This window comes from Octopus bimaculoides, chromosome 9 (assembly GCF_046866305.1).
Source record: "Octopus bimaculoides isolate indiv1 chromosome 9, ASM4686630v1, whole genome shotgun sequence".
Lineage (NCBI taxonomy): Eukaryota > Metazoa > Mollusca > Cephalopoda > Octopoda > Octopodidae > Octopus > Octopus bimaculoides.
Window position 1 is genome coordinate 23,764,044 of NC_142936.1, and position 14,262 is coordinate 23,778,305.

At 35.3% G+C, this 14,262-nt stretch overlaps 2 protein-coding genes across 2 annotated transcripts in view; one reads left to right on the forward strand and one right to left on the reverse strand.

The window, feature by feature from the left end:
* The window catches only part of LOC106868947 (checkpoint protein HUS1), a 247,580-nt gene that overhangs the window by 171,262 nt on the left and 62,056 nt on the right, over positions 1-14,262 (forward strand). The gene's annotated exons all lie outside the window — the stretch shown is intronic.
* LOC106882048 (voltage-dependent calcium channel gamma-5 subunit) overlaps positions 1-14,262 on the reverse strand; it is a 308,900-nt gene that overhangs the window by 1,245 nt on the left and 293,393 nt on the right. The window lies entirely within an intron of this gene.

A 14,262-nucleotide genomic window follows, 5' to 3' on the forward strand; every position in this document is an offset into this window, starting at 1 on the left:
TAAGCTAAGAGCATTAGATTCCTTGGAAGAATGCAGCGAATGTATACAAAAACAAGGACGGAAAACAATGAACAATGTTACACAAATACAATAAAAATAATAAAACAGGACACAACAACAGTTATCTTTCGACTAAGGACGAATTAAATTAAGCTGGCGTGTGTGGAAATAAGGCCTTACAGCAGGAATACAAGATTTCACAAGCACAGTGGGGAATAACGATGTTGCACGCACAACGGCCGGCCAAGAAAGAAAGATCAGGCTTGGCCGAACACCGGTCACGTGGGAAGAGAAGAGAGAGAGGGGTAGAGGCAGAGGGACAAAAGAATTAGGCAGGGGCGAAAAAAAATGACAGGGACACAGTGAAGTGAAAAGTGGAGGGAAAGAAGAGTACTGAATGTGAGTACTGAAATGTGAGTATCAGCGGCTAGAACAGGCAATGAAAATTAAAATTTTTTTTCATAAAAGAAGAGTATATAATTGTGAATAAATCACAATTATAACTGAGAGGGTCATAAAAACTCTTACCTGCCAGAAGAATGGATCTACTTTTGGGTCCTAACTTCGAAATTGCAATAGAGGACTAACCATTTATTTTTATTTAGATTTTGAATTTTTATGTCATGTTGCTCGTCGACAGTTTTTATAGTTGAGAAGATATAATATGAGTAGTTATAGTGGCTTTATAGCGTTTTTGACTGCTATTTCTAGGCATGTAAGGGTTTTTAATAGCCCCTTCGTTATAATTGTGATTTGTTCAAAATTATACACTCTATGTATAAATATATGTATTTATGTATATATATATATATATATATATATATATATATATATATATATATATATGTATATATGTGCGTACACACGCAAACACGTACAGGGATTTGCTCCCCTGCTCGCAATATCTTAGATGCAGTTGTGCATCATTAACCAGCTAGAGGAGCTGCCCTCTGGAGGTTAAAAAATCGTAGTAAAGTTCGTTTGAACAAATAGCCATGTTGAAGCGGCTACGAACATTACTTATATACTTATGTATGTATATCAAACTTTTACAAGGAAAAATTTGACAGTGACTTCAAACTTTCAGCTGTTTGTCTCTGTCAGACTTCCCCACCTGGACGGGGCGCCAGCCCGTCGTAGGATGACTCATTTTGGCAGCTGAGTGGACTGGAGCAACGTGAAATGAAGTGTTTTCCTCAAGGACACAACGCATCGCCTAGTCCAGGAATTGAAACAACAAACTTAAGCTCATGAGTCCAACACTCTAACCACTAGGCACGCGCCTCCACAGCAGTTTTGTGGGAGTGGGGGGCTAGTCCTTGGATGTTTTTCTCGTCTTCTTGTCCAGTCTTTTCTCGTCTTCTTGTCCAGTCTTTCCTCGTCTTCTTGTCCAGTCTTTTCTCGTCTTCTTGTCCAGTCTTTTCTCGTCTTCTTGTCCAGTCTTTTCTCGTCTTCTTGTCCAGTCTTTTCTCGTCTTCCTGTCCAGTCAATGATGTTCAAACTGTATTGGAGTACTAGTAGTGCCACGGTGTTAATGGCTTCGATGCGATTTTTCGAGATGAGTTCAGTCTTCAGTACAAGTCTTATACCCCTTTAGAACTCCACTCTTATTTTTTCCTTTATAGTAACATGATGTATACCATCCACTTCGTTTATCCCTCGGTATTTATAACTTTCTTGTGGGTCAAGATCCTTGATGGTAGCATCGGTATCTAATTTAATGGAAACTGTTTGTCTGAGCTTGCCTGTTACAAATATTGCTTTTATGACATTTATCGAGGCCAAAATCCAGTCATTGCTAAATTCTTTAACAATTACTAAAAGCCCTACTAGCTTTTGGTCATTCCTAGCAAACAACTTCAGATCGTCCATATAAAACTGATGGTTTATTATAGTATTAAGCATTTTGTACCCATACTTAGTGTTAATCAGTTCGTTTCAGAGCGGGATCAGTGCCATGCAAAAAATAATGGAAGGAAGGATTCACCTTGGAAGATGTCTCGTTTGATGTTGATGTTTTGGATTGGCTCATCCCATTTCTAAGATTTGGAAAGAGACGTGTGTTCCACTTGGGATTGCTATCTTGTAAGAATTTGGAGACGACAGGAAAGATCTTGTATATCTCGAGGGCCTTGAGTAGCCATTTATGTGGGACACTATCAGACGCTTTCCTGTTGTCTATCCATGCCATATTCAGGTTCTTGTTCTTGCTCCGGCAATTCTTTACAATCAATCTATTTATGGTCTTTACACCCATAAGAATTTCGTTTACAACCCTTTTGAGCTTGTGAAGTTCTGTTCAAGGAAAGCGTATATTCTTTCAATTAGTATAGATGTGAGAATTTTGCAGGTGGTGTTGAGACGTTATTGGTCGGTAGTTCATCAGACATTTTGTATCTTCAGTTTTTAGTAGTTGGTATTATTATTATTATTATTATTATTATTATTATTATTATTATTATTATTATTATTATTATTATTATTGTTGTTGTTGTTGTTTAAGGCAGCGAGCTGGATGGAATGCTTAGCGGTATTTCGCCCGTCGCTACGTTCTGAGTTCAAATTCCATCGAGGTCAACTTTTCTTTTCATCCTTTCAGGGTCGATAAATTAAGTACCAGTAAAACACTGGGATCGATGTAATCGACTTACCCTCCCCCAAAATGGCTGCTCTTGTGGCAAGATTTGAAACCTTTATTATTATTATTGCATTCATTCTGGGCATTATTATTATTATTATTATTATTATTATTATTATTATTGCATTCACTCAATGTTTTGTTATGTTTATCCTAAAAGGAATCTTTACATATTTTTGTCTACAATTTTGTAGATATTGATTCACAATTTAGGAGTGTAGTTTTTTTCTTTTATGATGTCCCTGCTACAGAACGGGATCACCATTGAACGTTTGCTATTTTTTTTGTAGAAGATTCTGTTTTTCTTTTATATTAAAAAAACATGGATTCCAATGATAACATCACAATGTCCGTATGGAAGCAGTTGCGAAAGACAAGAGAAATGATGTAAAGAGAAAGAAAGAGAGAGAAAGGGAAGGAGAGAGAGAAGTAGCGAATCCACAATAATTAAAAATGACAACAACAGTAACATGCTAACAACCACCAATGTTGCCGCCATAGCAACTAAAACCATTGACGTCACTATGAAAGCAGATGCTACCGCTATTACATTGGCGTTGCTGCAAAGACATGCTAACGAGATTTACACTGCTATTTGCAACAACAACAGCAGCAGCAACAACAACAAGAACTAGAATAGCAATAGTATTAGCAACAACAAGAACAAAAATAGCAATAGTATTAGCAACAACATGACTATAACGATGAGATTAGAGAGCAGAGTTTATCTTTTATTTGTATAGTGAGCAAACGGACATTCCACTGGCTCGAGGGGAAATCAGAAACTATTGAAAAATACAAGAACGACATTATACACCCTGAAAGGTGGGATATAATGTCTCCCTGGGATGCTTTGTGTGGCGGAGGTGAGCAGTACTAAAAACAAAGACTAGTCTTTACAGTTGCATCAATCGTAAAGAACGTACTTTGCAGTGTCTAACTCAAGCGCGATTAGAAAAATAGATGAAAGAGATATGGACAACAGTAGAACGTCTAACAAAAAGGAAACAGCACAGAAGGGCGGAGAATCTTTGTAAAAACGAACGAGAAGCTGGAAGAGTAGTCACAACCACATGACATCCAAGAATTTATGATGATCCAATTTTATATATAGTATCTCGGGTGACAAAAGTAAGAGACAACTATGTGCCACATAACAGGGACCAAACCATAGTAGAGGAACACGAAGGCGGGGAGCTGACAGAAATGTTAGCACGCAGGGCAAAATGTTTAGCGGTATTTCGTCAGTCTTTACGTTCTGAGTTCAAATTCCGCCGAGGTCGACTTTGCCTTTCATCCTTTCAGGGTTGATAAATTAAGTACCATTTGCGTACTGAGTCAATCTAATCTACTGGCCCCCTCCCTAAAATTTCGGGCCTTGAGCCTAGGGTAGAAAAGAATAGTAAAGGAACACGGGTAAGTTATAGAATTTAAGTCTAATGTCAGAAAATTTGAATGGCAATGTTACTAGATTTCCAAGTGTTGGTTGCACCTAGGTATCTTCCAGATATCTCCGAATATTTTTGTTTCGAAGTGTTACATTAGTGGCAAAGTAGATTATTACAGAGATATCTTCTCCAGTGAGGAGAAACGAGAACTGAGTGTTTCTCTCTACCACTGTTTCCGACTCACCGATTGATGAAGCTACAAAAAACTCCCCAAAAAACTACAATGCAAATAGTCACAATAACAGAAACAAAACTTCTACTACAGAAACTCAATGTTATTCATGAAGAGTACTCCTAGCATAAACAAAAGTAAGGAGAAACACAAGAAGAAAAAAATATCCTCAATACCTTCCGATTCATCATATGAATCAAGAAGAACCAGATGTTCGAAATTACAAGCAAACATGAATCCAACAGCAACAATAGGAAGAGAAGCTACAATGATCACAAACAATAGAAATAGAATCGAATGGCGTGACATTACTGTTTTGGAAAGATCTGGATTTAGAGGTAAGTACGCTTGTCCTAGACACGGCTCTTAAGTCGGGCAATAAACTTTATATGTTGCTCTATTTAACACCAATATCTGCTCCTTGGTTGCGTTTAGTAGAATTTCCTCTATTACACACATTTCCTCTATTACACACATAACCAGGCCTCTGATTCCCTCTTTACCTACGTTTTTCCTGTGGAAATTTACCCTGTGAATGTTTTAGTTTGGCATCAGATTGCATCGATCTCACTACCCTTGGAAGACGGCCTACAAATGTTTGATTAATGAAAATAAAATTTAAAAAAGAGCAAAAAACCCCCCCCAAAAAAGGAACGTTTGATAAGATATGATTTCTTGGAATCTTTGTTCAAAGCCATTTGCAATAATATCCTTGCAAATATTCGTGCTTAAACGACACTAGCTTTATCAAAATTTGCAAAGAAATTTTTGATTTTCCTGTTGTGAAACTTAAAGCCATAAATTTCTTTCTATAATTGTAAAATACCATAAATCTATTGTAAATGAAGATGTGTTAGGTTGGATATTAATAAAGAATGGTTCATTTATAGGGTTTGTGTAAATAACGAGAAACGGGCAACAATGGGTTTCTCATAAATAGATCTTGTTTGAGTTTTGGATTATCTTTTGCTTGTTTGTTTCGAAAATTCCTAAGCAATATTACATTGCCTTATTTATGTTTTACAGATCCCTCAAAAGATATGATAAATTTGCTATACAATCTACATATATCTCTTCATAGATGTCTAAAAATCCATGGGTCAGAAAATAATTACCTTATTAGTTAATAGGGTAGGCATATTATTATTATTATTATTATTATTATTATTATTATTATTATTATTATTATTATTATTATTATTATTATTATTATTATTATTATTGAGAGAGCAATGCATGCCAACAAAGTCAGACTGGGGTAAAATATACGAAGCCCAAAATACCCATCATGACTACCCGTCTGATAAGGGTATACCAGACACATGCATCACAACCATATGTGCATGACATGGTGATCTCATATTATTATTATTATTATTATTATTATTATTGAGTGAAAGAGCAGTGCAGGCCATCACAATGACGCTAAGGTTAAATATACGAAGCCCAGTATACCCATCATGATTACCCGTCTGATAAGGGTACACGAGGCACATGCATCACAACCATATATGCGCGACGTCGTGATCTCATATCAAGACAAACAGCGCATTACCTTGCAGGTGGGGCCCAGTTAGAATTTTCTTCAGATTGGGTAGCCCATTCTGCTCAAAAGGCTCCTGAATAAGGATTTCTTAAGGATGTTGAACGAAACACCCATGTTTCCAGAAGTGAATTATTCAAACCACGAAGAATTCCTCTCAATACATGGCTATGATGCTCCCCCACCCCCCACTACTTCTGCTCATGATCAGAGTTGCACTTATCATCAGCCACTAAGGGAAATGCTCAACTGGTTAAGGTCAAGCAACTGACAAGCAAATCTGTTGGTATTGAGCAGAATATTTGGTGTAGCCCATCTTTTATACCAAGAGAGAAAGCACGTACATGATAATACTTCCAATCAGTTAAGATCAAAAGCCATGAGAGCCACTGCTTGGTACTGCATCTATTATTATTATCATCATCATCATTATCATTATTACTATTGTTATTATTATTATTATTATTCAGTAGTTTTATTTTTATAACGTGCTTTCACTTCACTACCGAGCGCAGCTCTGTGCGCCTTGGGTATGTGCTGTGGTTTGCTGTGGTGCTCTTATGTTTACTGTATTGAAAGTGTTTTGCGTAGAATGTGTGCAGTACCCAGTAGTGCAATTTTCTGTATGTTATATATATTTGTAAGTCCTGGTGTTTTTGTTATGTATTTGTCTGAATATTTTTTTATTATACCTAAGGCACCTACTATGATAGGAATTGTTTCTGTTTTTAGATTCCACATTCGAGTTATCTCTATTTCCAGGTCTTTGTATTTTGAAAGTTTTTCCATTTCTTTTAGAGAAACGTTGTCATCTGCTGGTATTGAAACATCAATTAGAAAGCATTTTTTTCCTTCATGATCTTTGACAACTATATCTGGTCTATTTGCCTTAATTTCTCTATCTGTGTGTATTGGCATATCCCAGAGTATGGTTGCTTTCTCGTTTTCTGTGACCTTTTCTGGCGTGTGTTTATACCATCTTTTTTCTGTTGCTATTCCATAATGTTGGCATAGCTTCCAGTGTATATAGGTCCCAGCTCTGTCGTGTCTGTGAATATATTCCTTCTTAGCCAGGACTGGGCAGCCAGAGATAATATGATTTATTGTTTCTTGTCGAGCTCCACATATTCTACAGTTACTTGTTATATTTCTTTTCATTGTGTTTTTGGTAATTTCTGGTGGGGAGGCTTTGGTCTTGTGCAGCAATTAAAAATCCTTCAGTCTCTGCTTTGAGTCCTGAGCTTCTCAGCCATTGCTGGTATTTTTCTCTGTCTATTTCTTTCGCATTTAGTTTAGCCCAGTATTTACCATGTAGGGGCTTTTCTTGCCATCGTTTTATCATGGTCCGTTGCTGTTCTAGTTTTACTTTGGATTTCATTTGTTTTATAGCTTTTGTTGTTTCTTCTTCTTCTTCTTCTTCTTCGTATTTGTTAGGTAGATTGATTTCTTGTTTGTATTTGTCAGCTTCCTTAAATACTGAAAACAGTTTTTTGTTTTGCTCGTGTTTTGTGGCTATTTGTATTAGTTTCCCTTGCTTCTGGAGTAGGTATTTTTGCAGTCCTATGGTGGTTATTTTATAATAGTTTTCTAGCTGTATAAGACCCCTGCCACCTTCTGTGCGTTGTATATATAGCCTTTCTATGTCAGATTTTGGGTGGTGCATCCTATATCCTGTCATTATTTTTCTTGTTTTCCTGTCTATTTTACATAGTTCGTTTAGTGTCCAGTTAAGGATGTTGTAGCTGTAGCTTATAACTGGGACAGCTAAAGTGTTGATACCCATTACCTTGTTTTTAGCATTGAGCTCTGTTTTTAGTATTGATCTAACTCGTCTATAGTACTCTTTCTTTATTTTTTCTTTCATTTGTGTATGTTGTATCCTATCTAGTTCATTGACTCCCAAATACTTATATGGTTGGCTTTCGTCTAGTTCTCTTATTTCATTGGCTTTATCTAGTGTTATATTGCTACTTTTAACTAATTTTCCTCTTTTCAGGGTTGCTTTGGCACATTTTTCTAATCCGAATTTCATTTCTATTTCCTTGGTAAAGCCGTGTACTGTCTGTAGTAGTGTTTCTAGCTCTTTGTCGTTTTTTGCATATAATTTTAGGTCATCCATATATAGAAGGTGGCTGACTGTTTTTCCATAGCATTTGTAACCGCATCCAGTTCTATTTAGCAATTCTGTTAAAGGTGTGAGTGCCAGGCAGAACAGGAGTGGAGAGAGCGTGTCTCCCTGGAATATTCCTCTTCTAATGGGGATGGCTTTCGTTTTCACAAGTCCCTCTTTTGTTTGGAGCTGTAGCACTGTCTGCCATTTGTTCATTGAGTGCTCTATGTATTTTATGATTATTATTATTATTATTATTATTATTATTATTATTATTATTATTATTATTATTATTATTATTATTATTATTATTGTTGTTGTTGTTATTATTAGCGTTATCATTATTATTATTGTTGTTGTTGTTATTATTATTATTATTATGTTTTTTTTTCTTCTTTCTTCAAATTTTTTCCCATTTCTCGCCGAGTATTTTCCGTACACCTAGGGCAGAGAAACGTTGTATGCATTCCCAATTTACACACGCAAATTCATAGGTAAAACATGTATTTAAGAAAAAAAAAAAAATCATGAATGGATGTTGTTTTCACAGCGATAATGTTCTTCTTAGTACATGAGTCGTTCCAGTTAGCACGATTTTTTGCACCTCCTGTAGAGATGGTAAGCCTGGTATCATTTTCTTCTTCTTCTTCTTCTTCTTCTTCTTCTTCTTCTTCTTCTTCTTCTTCTTCTTCTTCTTCTTCTTCTTGTTCTTCTTCTTGTTCTTCTTCTTCTTCTTCTTCTTCTTCTTCTTCTTCTTCTTCTTCTTCTTCTTCTTCTTCTTCTTCTTCTTCTTATTATTATTATTATTATTATTATTATTATTATTAAAATTCTACCGAGGTCGACTTTACCTTTCATCGTTTCGAGGTCGATAAATTAAGTACCATTGAAATACTGAGGTCGATTTAATCTCCAAAAATGGCTGCCCTTGTGGCATATTATTATTATTATTATTATTATACAGTATTAGAGTTCCATAATAGCAAAGTTACCAGTGGGTTTCATAACAGAGAGAAGTTGAGAGCTTAGTTCAAGTGATGCCATAAGCACACTTTTGATGATTGTCGTACTTATTTTCAACCTCTGGGATAAAACCAATTGGTAATTTGGCTACTATGAGGCTTTAATATTGTACTTTATCAATTTGCCATTAGCATTACTATTCACAGATCTTTCAAATTCTTAAAACATATTGGCGTAGTACCTTTGATAGTAAATGCAATTAAACTAATCTCCGAGAACACAGAAGCCCATACGATAACGCCAGATAGAGAAACCTCTTTTTTCAGTATTTTATGTAGCATATTTCTAGGTGATACATAAGCTCTATTTTTATTCATTATTTCTTTTGGATTATTCATTGGAAGGAACTTCTCTTATAAAAATTGTGGAATAGTTACAGAAACCAGGAGGGATCACAGTATCCAGAGATACGACTAAAGGATTTTGTTTATGCTGGTGATATCATTAATGATCAATGAATCATTGCAGTTAGCAGAAAATTTATCACTTTGTGTTGAACATGTAGCTAATCTAGTTGGTTTATTTGTTAATTCTAGGAAAACAGAAATTGTAACAGATGGATTCAATGACGATTATCAAGTAAAATCCTTAACTGGTAAAATCATTAGTCGGGTAAGAGTGATTTTAACGTAAGGAAAGGACTGGTATGGACAGTATTAAATAAGCCATACAAAATACGGAAGTCTAACATGGACAGATAATTGAAACTTAGATTTTTCGGGGTATGTGTGGAAACTATACAACTATACAACTCAGAAACTTGGATCATACCACGAAAAAAAAAATAGATGGATCATATATTAAGCTACTGAGAAGAATTTTAACATTAGTTGGAGAGATCATATAACCACGGCTGTCAGACATCATTCGGCAGAGGAGATTACGTTTTGCTGGACATTGCCAAAAAACTGGAGACCAACCGCTTCGAAGCTTTATTTTGGTCACCATCAGAAGGCAAGCAGCGCAGAGGAGCAGGAATGAAGATCTTTCCAAAAATGCTGAGAGTGAATATTGGCATAAACTTTGATTCTGAAATCAAAGTCCTGATGGAGGACAAAGACAATTAAAATCAGAGAGTGAGGGATATTATAGTTTCGTGAACGGACGACTGATGCTGCTGATTTTATATATATATATATATATATATATATATATATATATATATATATATATATATATATATATATATATATATATATATATGTATATATATATATATATATATATTGAGAATAAGGTAGTCAGAATGTTAGATGATTATATATATTTTTATTTACATTTTAGCGATTTTTTTCGTTATCGGATTTATCGAAAAAGTAGTTTATAGTAAGTTTGCTTCCCCTTTTTATATAAAATTGAAACTGATGATGTTTTAGAGAGAAAGAGGAAGAAAGAGAGAGAGAGAGAGGGAGAGAGAGAGTGAGAGAGAGAGAGCGAGAGAGAGAGAGAGAGAGAGAGAGAGCGAGGGCGGGGAAAAGAGAGGAACAAATTAGAAACGAAGGTGCAGGGGGTGAGACAAGAGGAGATAGTGGGAGATAGTGAAGACAGAGAAGAGAAAAGAAAAGAAAGTAGAAGGAATATTTTGGGGGTTTGCAGAGGAAGGGAACAGAAAGAGGAAAAAGCGTGAGAGGGAAAGGGGGGTGGTAAAGGAAGCGTAGTCTTTGCATCAGTGTGGTTAAACTTGCTTGATTGATTAGGATTCAATATGTTGCTTTTTCTCCTTTTTAGGGTGGGAAAGCAATTTTTTGGATTCAAGTAGTCAAGGTTTTTAATTGGAAGACCAGATGTTGTTTTTGATTTTCTCTAGTAAGAATTATAATTAAATTTCAAGATCTAGCATTTTTTAATATACATATATAAAAAGGCGAAGCAAACTTACTATAAACCACTTTTTTGATAAATCCGATAACAGAAGAAAGCGCTAAAATGTAAATAAAAATATATATTATCATCCAACATTCTGACTACCTTATTATTCTCAATATACAATATCTGTACATCACTTCAAAAACTCTCTCTCTCTCTCTCTCTTTCTATCTCTGCACAAACACACACACACACACATACACACACACACACACACACACACACACACACACACACACACACACACACACATATATACACACACACACACATACACACACACACACACACACACACACACACACACACACACACGCACACACACACACACACACACACACACACACACACACACACACATCAGTTTATCAATATTTAGCAGAAACAGAGTGACTCAAGACCAGAGAGTTTCGTGCGTTGGTCAACGTACGAATCTCTCGAACCATACATACATACACACACACACACACACACACACACACACACACACACACACACATATATATATATATATATATATATATATATATATATATATATATATATATATATATATATATATGTCAGTTAGTAGTTCATATATCCGAAAAGAAGCACACTCTAAAAATGCTAGAGCAATAATATTTAAAAGGTTGTTTGTAATGAGGCTGATGAGTCACCTATACGGTTAAGTGATTTATAGGTGCGAAACCAAAGAGCACTCTCTGACCGGCTATAAAAAAGAACCTTCTATGTATGTACGTATGTATGTTTGTATGTATGTATGTATGTATGTATGTACAATAAAATGTTATAACGATAAATTAATATTAAATACATTACAATATAGGTGGCTAAAGTAATTAAAAACCAAAAAGGTAGAATACATAATTAAGGGTGCAAAATGGTACCTACAATTGCTAGAAATAAGAGCTAAGAATATAACTCGAAGATATTCAAAGGGACTGCGAGGGGCAAGCCACAACGTCTATATGATATATATATATATATATCATACAGACAAGAAAATAATATTACGGCTATACTGCGTTCGAAATATTACTTTCTTGTCTTTATGATACGATACACACGACGCTTCCAAAATCCCCAAAAAGTTTCTTTACATCTGTTGCTGCATATATATATATATATATATATATATATATATATATATATATATATATATATGTATGTATGTATGTATGTATGTATGTATGTATGTATGTATGTATACTGATATGGTGATGCAGACAGGACAGATAAAACTCAAAATTCGAGTGTATGTCTATTTTTATTAATATTTAGCAGAAGCAACAGAGTGACTCAAACTGATAGGTGCGAATACACGAAACTCTCGGCACTTGAGTCACTCTGTTGCATCTGTTAAATATTTCACACACATACACACACAGAGAAGACATTTACAAATACAGCGTAAGACAAAAAAATAAACAAAAACCGATCCCACACATTTATTGCTTTCCGGAGATCGTGTTACTGATTACACAATGTGGATTCTGCATAAGATTGCATATCTTAAAAACAAATATATACATCTTTTTACAGGGTAAGCTGAACAATCTAGTTTCCTTTCGAATGTAACGTGAACCACCTTCAAATCTAGTGGTTAAATACTTCAGTTAACGTCTAACACTGTCCAGTAACTCACAGAGTTGAAAACGGAACGAACAAGTTGACATGTTTGAATTTAGAGATTCTTAAAGGTGCCCAGAAGGTGAAGGCATTTGGCCTTGTGATTAGGGGTTTCGAAATCACGATTGCGATAGCACTTTCGATTCTCGGGCCGGGCGGTGCGTTGTGTTGTTGAGAAAAACTCATTTACATTTTATGTAAATGAGTTCCAGCAATAGCTGGGAAGTTAGCTCTGCAAGGGACTCGCGTCTCGTTCAAGGTGTGGAGAGTGTTGTAATCCCAGTCTCTTATTCGCATGGAAACCGGGTGAATCTATGGCCTTATGAGTCCTGTGACTCGTGACTGTGGTAAATCTAAGTCTAAAGCTGTCCAACATCATGGCGAAGAAAGAACTCGATGGATGCAAAATTTTATTTCTTCTCATTAGTAAAGAAAATGTGGGACTTGGTAACTGTCAGTTTGACAGCCACACTTACACTATGAATTTTAATTAGCTTTAACGAAGGAAGTTATGGTCCTTGTAAGTATAAATTATATATGCTAGTAGAAAATCGTCTCTGCCCGGGTAGCTGCACAGGTTTGGGTGAGTGGCTGAGAAATTCGCTTCGCAATCCCGGTGTTTTAGGTTTAGTCCCACTGTTCAGTATCTTGGATTATATTTTCTATCATAGCTCCGGATCGACGAAATATCTTGTGAATAAATATGGTAAACATAAGCTGTGTGGAAGCTTATCGTTTGCGTACACACACACACGCGCGCACACGCGCACGCACCCTTCCCCGAAAGGATGAAAGGCAAAGTCGACCTCGGCAGAATTTGAACTCAGTCTGCGGCTACGTTCTGAATTCAAATTCCGCAGAGGTTTCGGGTTCAATGAAATAAGTGCCAGTTACGCACTGGGGTCAATGTAATCGACAATCTACCTTCCCCACAAATTTTCAAGGCCTTGTGCTTAGAGTAGAAATTTAAAAAATAATTAATTATAATGTTACTTTAAAATCAAATAATTTTTAATATTCAAATTTTATCCTTAGCTGCAATATTTTAAGTATAAATTTTCCAGTCCTCTGCTTTGCCAGATGTAATAAGTTGTCCTGAACTTTTCCAAGTGTAATAACTTGTCCTGTAATTTACCAGAATATTATTTCTCTTGCTCGCGTTTTTCCATGTAATCCATGTTTTTCCAGGCTATGCTATTATGCTAATTAATAATGTCTCGAATGTGTCAATTAGCGGTGTCGTTGACAATTTTTTCCTTATCTCAATGACGCCGGTGACTTATATTAAGAGTCCCCTTATAGAACTATATTCATAAAATGTAAAGAACTATATCATCCCCCTCAAATTTGAGAAACAAACACTCATGACTTTTTTCTTTTAAAACTTCATCGCATGAGATTGATACCATGAAATTCTTCGAATTGAGCTCTATCATTTAAGCTTAATTTAAATATAGCTTGTTTTCAAAATAAAAAAGTTAATTATACATAAATTCAATTTTATATTTTTTTTTCATGATATTTTACTTTACAATTTTTTAATACAAATTTTTGTTGCATAGGATCAAAACTATGAAATTCTTTATGCTTTCTTGTATCATTGAAGCTAAGATAAATATATTTTACTTATAAAATAAAAAAAGTTATTTAGATCTAAACTTGATTGGTGGCGTTACTTACCCCCGCTGTAACGTTGCTACAAATTTTGATGTAACCTTTTTTTCTACTGGATCAAATTTCAATTATAATACCAAAATGTAGCTCGGGACCAGTCCTCTTCAAAAATGTTAACAGTTTTCAATTTGGTTAAGAACTGAATTAGCGACAATC